General features: G+C 45.0%; 1 long non-coding RNA gene across 1 annotated transcript; it reads left to right on the top strand.

Moving 5' to 3' along the window:
• The first annotated feature begins 2,385 nt into the window (after window positions 1–2,385).
• On the top strand, window positions 2,386–4,208 carry LOC309345565. The gene is made up of 3 exons (XR_014158304.1): window positions 2,386–2,521; window positions 2,882–3,921; window positions 4,034–4,208. It is a non-coding gene; the product is annotated as an uncharacterized lncRNA (long non-coding RNA).
• The last annotated feature ends 7,045 nt before the right edge of the window (window positions 4,209–11,253 follow it).

The raw sequence follows: 11,253 nt of genomic DNA, 5'->3' as shown, positions 1-11,253 counted from the left end.
AGGATCATATAAATTCATGGAGGATAAGGCTCCTAGTGATGATGGATATGTTCTGCCTCCAGTGAGAGGCAGTAATGGTTCTGAATCCCAGTTGCTAAAAACCACAGAAGAGGAGAGTGCTCTTGTGCTTTGGTCCTGCTTAAGGCATCTGGGTGGCCACTGTGAGAACAGGATAGATCACTGGTCTGATCCAGAAGGTTCTTGTGTTCTGATGTCCCTAGGTTCTAACTATGGGTGAAGACTAAGCCTCTCCCTACTCTTGTTCTTTCCAACCACTGAGAATCCAGTGTGGTGTAGTGGTTAAGAGCAGTGGACTCGTAATCTGGTGAACCGGGTTCGATTCCCCGCTCCTCCACATGCAGCTGCTGGGTGACCTTGGGCTAGTTACACTTCTCTGAAATCTCTCAGTCTCACTCACCTCACAGAGTGTTTGTTGTGGGGGAGGAAGGGAAAGGAGACTGTTAGCCGCTTTGAGAATCCTTAGGGTAGTGATAAAGCGGGATATCAAATCCAAACTCTTCCTCTTCTTCTTCATCTGTCTACATCCTGGTTACTGTTTTTGGTGCTGCTAAAATGGGACAGAATACCCTCCCTCCCCCTAAAAAAAGAAGACGACTCTTTGCAATAAGGAAAGTGATGACAAAATGTACTGGAAAATGTGAGATAACATTTCCTCAATGCAATGCCATCTAACTTCCCTGCTAGCAAATCAGGATTAATGTTAGATAAATAGCTGGTGTTGTCGGCAAACAGGATGAATGCTCAATAAACAGGTCATCTGGAAGTGATCAACGTCTCTGAGCATGTCAACAGGGGGTTGCGACTGTCCATATCCCCCTTTCAGAATGGAATCTTTATCCTCAGAGCACTATCTTTTATACCACATAGCCATATGACTCTAAGATACTTCAATTCTTTTTGCACTGAAGGGACACAAGGGCAAGGCATGTTTCCAATCTTTGCACCAGAAGGACACCAACAAAATCCAGGTTTCACTTCCAGTAACTACTGGCTTCTGCACACCAAACAAGAAAGCAGAAGACATTTCACACCTCTTCTGGTCGTTTAAAGGAACCCAGTGAGATGCTTGGCCTGCGCTTAGTCTAAGACGTCCCATATCAACTGTTCATTCCACCACCTGTTATTCAGCCTTCTCTGGTGCACTCAGTTCTTTCATTGCATTTGGTCAGAATGCTTGCAATGCCCCATAATCTTTATAGGAAGGAACGTGCACTTTTTGTTTTGTTTTGACATAGTTTGTCAAAGGTTCTGAAAAGGGCGTGAGCAGAGAAATGTCAAAAAGTGCTGGTGAAACGAAATGCTAAGACACCAAATAAAAGTTCCAGAACAATACGGTATCTCTGGGAAAGTAGAAAGTGGCAGGTGACATTAAATATCCATATTTCAGAAAGATTTTTTTCCAGTCAGCAATCACACTAATGGCACAATTCTGTACATGTCTAATTAAAAGAAAGTCCCAGTGAGTTCAGCGGGGTTCACTCATTTTCTGGACTGGATAGATCTTTGGTCTGTTCCAGCAGAACTCTTCTTATGTTCTTAAGACAGGATCCTTTTCAATATCATAGAAGATGCAACTGGACTTTGACTGGACAACCCTACAAATAGAGGACTGTCCTCTGTAAAGTAGGAGACACAGCCACCCTATCTACTGGTGAGCTCCCCACCCGCTTGCCATGTCCCCACTGAATAGTGTGTATTCCCAACTCCTGTTCAGTTAGTGCAACTTCAGTTATGCTTTATAGAAGAGCCTCCTGCATTTACACTGGAGTTGCGTGTGCTCCAGTTTCTGCAATTTCATTTTTCCCAGTCTGTCTGCTGCCGCATGCAGTCCGGTGGCACCCTTAATACCCATACGCCTAGCCATGCTCTCAGGAAGGGACAGAGATAAGGAAAGATACTTTGAGCAACCTGGACCTTCTGCTGCCATCACAACCCACTTCCTGGTCCTTATTGTGCAAGGTGCATATCCTGCGCCTCTTCCTCGCAGTCTCTTTGTGAGCAGGAAGAGCCTAGTGATAAGAGCTATTTTAAAATCCTCATAGCTTCGAGCCACAGAAAGCTCATTTCCAAAAAAACAAAAAACAAAAAACCAACCAGCTCACACGCAATACTAGAAGTCTGTGTCTGGAATTACGAACACAGGAAATTAAACACAAAACTAGGTTACAATAGCAAGAAAAGAATCAGACTCAAACTGACCCAAACAATGGCAAACACAAGTTCTGCAAACCGCATCCCACCCCCCACCCCATGACAATTTGTTTACATGAATAATGTAAGTCAATTAAGGATGAATTTATTTATTATTATTATTTTAAAAGTCTGCTTAAATTACCAGAACACTTGAATGCACTTTGTTGAACAGGTGTGGCATTTGAAGTTGTTACAGTAAGTGCCACACTTTTCACATTGGGTTGGGGGGAGTGTCAGTACTGTACTGTGTACCCTTGGGTACCCCCAGAAAAAAGCATTGAGTACAGTGTGGAGCATTGGGACGCGGGTGGCGCTGTGGGTAAAACCTCAGCGCCTAGGACTTGCCGATCGGAGGTTCGAATCCCCACGGCGGGGTGCGCTCCCGTTGCTCGGTCCCAACGCCTGCCAACCTAGCAGTTCGAAAGCACCCCCGGGTGCAAGTAGATAAATAGGGACCGCTTACTAGCGGGAAGGTAAACGGCGTTTCCGTGTGTTGCGCTGGCTCGCCAGATGCAGCTTGTCACGCTGGCCACATGACCCGGAAGTGTCTTCGGACAGCGCTGGCCCCTGGCCTCTTAAGCGAGATGGGCGCGCAACCCCAGAGTCAGACACGACTGGCCCGTACCGGCAGGGGTACCTTTACCTTTACCTTACAGTGAGTTTTCAGAGTGCTTTAACAATTAATCCCTCTTCATAGGCAACACTGGAATTTGTAGCTTTAAGAGAGGAATAGGGGTATCTTAACAACTCCCAGAACCCTTAACAAACTACAAGTCCCAGAATTCTTTGAGGAAAGCCATGCCTGTTTAAAGTGGTATCATGGCGCTTGATGTTAATGTGACCTGATATTTCTGGAGCCAGTTAAAGATTTCCCAAACAACCCTGGTCTTCAGCTTTTCTTTCTTTTATTCTCAAACCGACACTCTAGCATCTCTGCTTTCTACTGGTGCTGATCATTATTATTTATATTGTGTGTGTGTATGTGTGTGTGTGTTGCTCTTGAAAGAAAACAAAGGCACTTTGGGATGAGGATATGATGGGAGATTATTACTCTTTCCCCCTATGGCTCACTAAAAACAGGCTCTTGTGAAGCGGACCTCTTTTCTGAATGTTTTCTATAGCTCTGCAGAAGGTCCCACGTCTCTTCCAGAAAAAGGGTCCACCGTCTTCAACAGAGTGTCCCCTCGCTTGCTGTTTCTGCATAAATGCGGCCCATATTGGAGTAAATAAACAGCCAGGCAGTGTCCCAGACAATGGGCCTTGGCGATGAATTAATAAACTCTGCCTCTTGCATTAGCAGAGTGTGACTGGAACTGGCAGGAGTCCCTGGCCGGACTCCAGAAACTATTATTACTAGACAGAGCCAAAGGAGACTTGGCACGAAACAGGGCCCACAGCTGGAGATTAGGTAACAGAGTCGGAGCGCTCAGTGAGCTGCCAGGGTGTTGGCCATTGTGCCTGAAGAGAGGGTCAAAATTCTGTTTCTGAAGCTCACAGCCGCACGCACACATTACCTTCGTAACGTGCAACAGTACAGCCTGTAACAAGCAGTGATTTTCTTTTTTCAAAAGGAAAGGGATCTGTTCTTCCAAACACCACAGGGTGCTTACACCAGCAATTTATCTCTGGTTTACTAAGTAACCTTGGAACGGCTTGCCAAGGTACGCTTTGCAGTTCTCAGGTGATGCAGTTTGGTTTCAAGTGCAGGTATGTTAACTCTGGCACTCCCGAGTTTCCCAGGGAGAATCGATATTAAACGAACAATGTGGACATTACCTTTATTTATTTTTTTAAGTGTAATTTTCAGTGTACCCTCCAGGGCTGGCCAAGGACAAGACAGCATTCCCGATTTCATGTACAGACGCTGGCTGGGAAGGCGGTTGAAACTCACTTCAGCGCTGGCAATCTTTCCATGCACCTGAGGACAGTGGGCTAGTTTAGGTAGGGTTGCCATACATCCAGATTTTCCCATTTGTTTCCCCCAAAATAAGCTCAACAACTTTCCCCAAAAAGCGAAACAACCCTAGCTGAGGGGGTGCATGGCACACACACGCAGGGTGTGGAATTTAGTGTAGCACTAAGTGGGGTGTGCAGGAAGAAAACAAGGTCCACTTGTGCAACAGACTTTTCCTTCCCCACTGTCCCCACAAACTTGTTCTGGGTTCCCCTGCAAAAAACACACACACCAAAAACACCCTCTCTGGCAGAGGGCAGGGGAGTCTTGTTGCACAAGCAACAATTCAGCTGAATCTTGCCCACACTGGGAAAGGGTTAAGCATACAACTTGCCATTTCTCCATGGCAAGAAGCCTTCTTTCAAGGATGATTTGCAGCAGACAAGCAGCCCTGGGGACATGCAACTGCCTTTGTGAGGGTGTTTGAGCAGCAGCTTTCCAAACCTACACAGTCACCGGTGTTTTTAAACCACACTAAAGATTGTAGAAGCCTGCTGGATCAGACCAATGGCCCATCCAGTCCACCTCCACAGTGTCTAACCAGATGCCTATGTTATATTCAGAGGCAGGACCAGAGCACAACAGCAGTCTCCTCTCTTGTATACTTCCCAGGAACTGGCATTCAGAGGCATGCTGCTTGTCTGACCCTGGACGTAGTCCTTCTTCCTTATGGTGGGAATGAGAATCTTGCATGAGAAAGTTTAAACTACTTATACCAAGATAAGGCACAATAATAACAAAGCAGTTAATAAAACAGATCTTGAAGGAATTCAAGCAAAATAGAGCAGGCCAGCCGTCAGAACCCTGGCCTCCTTTGTCTCTTGCCATGCTAAGCCCTGTGCTTCTTTAAACTCTGGAGGGAGCAGAATGCAAAGAAGGAATTTGGGGACATTGCTGGAGATACTTTTCACTTGGAGAAAGGGACATCACGTGTGCAGGGCCCTCTGGGTTGCAAAAGTGCAACATATCTTTTGCCAACCTGACCAAATTTGTAGTTCAAAACATCTGGAAGACACCAGGTGGGCAAGGCAATGGAAATGAATAGATCCACAATATTTAGAGGAGCAAACAGTGGCAGAACACCATGGAGAAATTCATCCATTCTGTTACCTTTGCTACAATACATGCCAACTCATCAAAAGTATATAAAAGCAGGGGTTTATGTTTCTTCCATTTCAATACTTCCAGTGTGCTGCCCTCTGCACTACTGCCCCTAGCAGAATGGTTATGGTCCTTAAGAGCTTAATATAAATAGAGCCAGTGTGGTATAATGGTTGGAGTATTGAACTAGGGCCTTTGGTGACCAAGTTTCAAATCCCTATTGAGCCATGAAGCTCACCAGGGGACCTTGGGGAAGCCACCATCCTTAAGCCTCGTAACCTACCTCGCAGTGTTGTTGTGAGGAGAAAGAGACCCATGTATGCTGCACTGAACCCCTTGGAGGATAAGTAAGTGTATAAGTAAAAATAAACAGTCCATCCTCCTATTCCCTAACACTGCCCAACAATTTTTCAGTCTCTCTCAGCAGCATAGCCACCACATGTAATGAAACACTGTGGTATTCTGTACCTGTTATTTAGTTTGTACATTCATATTTACTGTTTTGTGAGCCGGTTTTCCTTGAAAAGCGGGATAAAAAATATTAAATAAATGAAAATAAATGTGTTGTTTAAAAACAAGAGCGGTTAGAGAGCTGGAAAGCCCTCCTAGCAAAAAGACAGGTGGTGAGTCTAGAAGATTAAAATACAAAGTGTGAGGATAAAGATATTGTCATAAAAATTGATAGTCTTCTAGCCCAAGTGGGAAAGTTGGCGGGTGTGAGGCCATCATCTGCATCTAATTGAGATCCATGGCAAAAGATCCTTTGGTTTTCATGGCTGTGGATTGTATTCCATTAGCTTGTAAAATATTCTATTTTTATCAGTTGAATATTGGGAGAGAATCTATAACCCCTCAGCTGTGCTGGAGGAACATTAGATTCTTTTTTTTTTTTGCGGTGAAACAAAAGTGATGAAGTTCCGTATTTATAATGAAAGGTTACATGGGGAACAGCCTTTCCCTCTGTTGGGCCCTGGCTGGGACATGAATTGTTGGAATCTCGGCACCTGGCCTAAACTCCTGGGAAAGGAAAGATACTCTGTTGATTTGCAGTGGTCCACTGACTCCTTAAAAAGGAGCACTTCCTGCCTGCCACCGCTGAAAAATGATCACCAGAAGGCATGGCCCTTTCAAAGAGGAGTCGTAAATATGGAGAAAGTGAGGCTAGATTAGGAGCCGTAACAGAACACATGCATAGCACAGAGAGAGAGAGGAGAAAGAAAACTGGCACACTTATTTGAAAATGCAACTTAATTTAGGAAGCTGTTTGTGGCCAAATTATTTCCCCAGTATATTCCCCATAAAATGCCGGTAGCAGTGCAAAATAGATGCTTGCTTCTAAATAAAACTGCATGAAAAATCAATACCCAAAGGAAGTAGAAGTACGGATCACGTTCACAACCCAAGGTTCCACTGTACACTCCCAAGTCTGATAGGTGATTTTTGCACCATCCCTTGGTCTTCACCCCTAGCAGCGGCCGGTTTTGCCAACCCCTAGGTCATTGGCAGAGGAAGAGGAGTGCGGGGGGAGCACACCGCCCCTGGCAGCACGATCCCAGTGGGGTGCCATCGCGGCTGCCCCCTGCCCGCGCTGGGTGCCACACCCCCGCAGGCAGCGTGCCACACCCCCAGGACGCGCACCAACCCTGCCCCTGCCTGCTCTCTGCCCCCCAGTGCCAGAGCATGAAGCTCCGCCACTGCTCTAGGTAGGCCTCTGCCTGTGGAAAGGCTGAAAGCTGAGCATGAGCGTAACAGCACTCTGCCTACCTGCAATTCTAAGAAGCCTCTCTGAACTCTTGTTTTTATTTTTTAAAGTATGCATAGACTCAAATTAGTAGTATGCTAAAGAGATAAGCCATACATTACCTGAGCAAGACAGAAACTGTTGCCCTGTGGCTCTTTTTCACGTCCTTCCAGCTGCATCTTTATCAAGAAGTCATTTGTATGGCATTTGTCTTTGTTACAGTTGTATCTCCTGCCTTTCCACCAAAATGTCTAGCACCTAACTAGAGTAAAATCCGCAACCAAAGACAACATTTCACATTCAGCTACATGACAATGGCTGCTATCCTATACAGTACACACATAACCAATGAATAAGACCTGTTGAACTCAGTGAAGCTTCCTTCTAAGCATAGATGCATAGGGATGTGCTAATCCTAAATATTTTTTGTGTGGTTATGTTTTTGTACCCTTTAATAGCAATATCAATATTATCATTTCTGGTCAAACAATCAACATAAGGTTTGCATGGTAAGTTCTACTCAGAGCAGAACCACTGGAAGTCATGAATCTCAGTTAGTCATGTTCATTCATTTCAAGGAGCCTACTCTGAGTATGACTATGAACCCTCCAGATGTTGCTGGGCCACAGTTCCCATCATTGCTGACCACTGGCCATGCTGGCTGGAGGAAGTTGTAGTATCATATGGAGGACTGCAGCCCAAGTTTTATATGTTGTCTGTAACACCCAATATATTATTCGTCCAAAGAAGATATTTTAAAAGGAGAAGCAGGTTATTTTCCAGCTTTGGTTCTACTATCAGATCAGTGAAGGGAAATATTATAAACCCCTCTGATTTCATGAGATTTCACCACTTCCAAGATATTCATGGCATTGAACCAATCCTTAAATGCAGGACATCTGTGAACCCAAACAGCAACCATTTCTGAATCTAGCCATCATTTGCTCAGCTTTTCTCTAATTAAACAATCCACACTCCTCATCGGTTTCCCATTTCCTACCCCCAGACTGTTACTTTTATTTCCCCCCACTTTAACCCTCCTTGTGATTTCCCTTAATCTTCTCTCTTTTCTTCTCTTCCATCAACCTCTCCTGTCATATAGGTGAAGATCTCCACAGGGTTCTCTCTCCTGCATAGTGCGTGGTGCAATATGGCCTTGCTACACCAGCAGATAGCTTGATGGCATGAAGGTGCTTACCTGACCTCCCAGCAGGTGAGCCACTGCTGCTCATGGGCAGGGGGGATGAGGTGATGAGGAGGGCAATGAAATGCAAGCGTGTCAATGTGGCTTGGCTGGAGCGCTTGCACTGCACTGACCTTGCCCCTTCCAGTAAGCAGCAGAGACACACCTGCTGGGAGGTCAGGTAATTCAGGTAAACTGCTCTGCCTCACCATGCCAGACACTTCTGCCTAGCTGCCACTGTACCATACACTGCAATGTGCCTGCTACCAGATTTAATTCTTCCCTGGAATCTAACCATCTGAAGAAGAATGGGCTGTTTTTTGTTACAGGATGCCTACAACATACCCTCTATGCACCCACACTTCAGGATATACTTCCAAGTACAGTGGTACCTCGGGTTACATACACTTCAGGTTACATACGCTTCAGGTTACAGACTCCACTAACCCAGAAATAGTGCTTCAGGTTAAGAACTTTGATTCAGGATGAGAACAGAAATCGTGCTCTGGCAGCACGGCAGCAGCAGGAAGCCCCATCAGCTAAAGTGGTTCTTCAGGTTAAGAACAGTTTCATGTTAAGAACCGACCTCCGGAACGAATTAAGTACTTAACCCGAGGTACCACTGTAATATTTTCAACATAGGTGCCTTCTGCTTTTTTCCTTATGTCTTCTTTTGATACTCTGCTGGGCTATGTGCTGCTCAACACGGCAGAGAAAATCTAAAGTGGGATATATGGAAATGTGCCGGGTGCGTGAAACATTTCTGAAGCGTTTGGATCTGGCATTCCAAAACAAACAAAGGGGTCAAATGACCTTTCAGCCTGACTTCTCACACTTTTCCCCCTCCCTCCCGAGACATTAAGAAAAACATTTCAGAAAACAATGAATGTAACCTCCCTCATGGCCTAGTTCCTGCCAAGAGCAACATTTCAATGGCTACAAGGTGCGGGTTGTAGAAGGGAAGGAGAAAGACTAAGGGCATTTTCACACGTAAGGCTTCGTGTTGAACTCTTATTGCAAATGTGAAACTATACTGTGTTCAGTTACTCTTCTGAATTCTTCTTCCTCTCCCCACATTAACAGTGCATATACATGCTCCCACACGAAAACAGAACCCAAACCCATGTGTTTCAAACACACAATTTAGGGTCACTTGTGAAAATGCCTGAAGCAAATACTGGCTTTCATTCATCATTGGCCACCTTTGGCTGCAACAGGTCAAAGGTCAAGGAGTCAAGAGAACAGATTATTACTAAATGACTTATTCATGTGAGTACCAGAAAGAGCATAATAACTAAAGAAGGGTGATGAAAATGTCCACTGAGGAGCATTCAAGCTTGCCAGACAAAAGGATAAGGAGTATTGGGTGTGTGGTCTTAAAGGGGGGAAATGTATTTTCAGACTCTGCCAGACAGTTTTGCATCACAAATCACACTACATATCTATTGATAAGAACACTGGAAATGCCCATTGATCTGGCACACAAAGTCAGAGTTGTGCATATTCCAAAGACGACTGGCCTTTTAAGGGCACCAAGCCAGGTGGAGGTTCCACAGGCGCAGCTTCTCCCATCACAGTGTGGCAGTGGCAGGAAATCCCCACCTTGGCTGATGCTGCTCTGCTTCAAAGCTCTTAAAGGGACAGAATTTCTTTCCTTTTTGGAAGAAAGCCACCTGAATTAAATCTGATTCCAGTGCCAGGTAGCAAATGCTACATGTGATGATATAGCAGAAAATCTATTTATGAAAATGTAACCACATGTTGGAAGGAGCCATGCTTTAGCACGAAGGGCGGGGGGGGGATGCTTTTTGGACCATTTAGCAGCATCAGTTCCCACAGTGCGGACTGCAGCAGCTCTGGTGTAACATTCCCAGCTGCTAAAGAAATCAAGAGCTTTGAGGCTTGAGTTTGCTCTGGAGTCTGTAACGTTTTCTGGAACAAATCTTTGGACTGTATTTCTGCTGGAAAGGGTGGGAAGCTGCTTCTTATCTGTACCCAAGAGGGTTCCTGGTGGCTTTTGGTGCTTCCAGGCTGGTGGCTGTTAATGCTATCCAATTGCTCTTCCTCTGCAAGCTACATGGAACTGCAACTGAATACCCAAGCAATCCCCATTTTTGGCATTAGCAACATGTGCACAATCATGCACACGGCGCCAAACCTGGAAATATCATAAAAGATGGTACTAAAAGGCGGATTGGGGGTGGAATGGGGTGTTTCAGTTGCACACGATTTCACGCCAGCACACCATGACCCTGATAAAATGATGCCACTGGGAAGCGTAATATAATGAAAATGCACCGAATAAATTGTGTGGGGACTTTTTATGATTGGGGAAAGTACTGTGATGGGGACATGCAGTGAAAAGTATGGGTTGAATGAATGATGAATAGGAAGGTGTGCAAAGACCATGCAAGCCAACCAGGGTGAACGGTCATTGTCATATAACCACCCTGTAAACAGATCACCCTGTAAACAGATTGGGGGTTGGACTCGATGGCCCTTGTGGTCTCTTCCAACTCTATGATTCTATGATTCTATGATCAGAACAAATACTCAATGAAGACAGGACCTAACTCCAGTGCAAGTTTTGTGCAAGCAAATCAGGATGCTGAATTAACAGGTCATCTGGAATAGCCATAAGAAAAGACAGGAGAACCACAGAGGGGGGTGGGGAATGACTGAATGACCCCATCATATAGTTGCCTCATAAAAAGCAAGTGAACAAAAGCGCAACCATTCTGGAGTAAATGCCGAGTGCGGAAGTCAATTTTATTTATTCGGCCACTTTGGTATCCTTGAAGGAAAGGTGCAGAATGCAATAGTAACATTGGAAGAGCGGTGGTCTTTTCATGGGAACATAGCAAGTTGCCCTATACCAAGTCAGACTGTTTTGGTTTTTTTAAAAAAATATTAAAAGATTTCTTAGTTTACAAAAATACGGGCATTGTCTCTTTTTCCAAGTTGTGTTTTCTACAGATCAGTTGTGAGACATTAGTGTTGCATGCAGTATTAAGTTAGGAAGGAAGGGGGGAATGGTGAGTGGGGTGGGGTGGGGTGGTT

This window comes from Podarcis erhardii, assembly GCF_964252035.2.
Source record: "Podarcis erhardii genome assembly, chromosome: 1".
Classification (NCBI taxonomy): domain Eukaryota; kingdom Metazoa; phylum Chordata; class Lepidosauria; order Squamata; family Lacertidae; genus Podarcis; species Podarcis erhardii.
The sequence above is the reverse complement of the archived record's forward strand: the minus strand, read 5'-3'. Positions and strand labels throughout refer to the sequence as shown.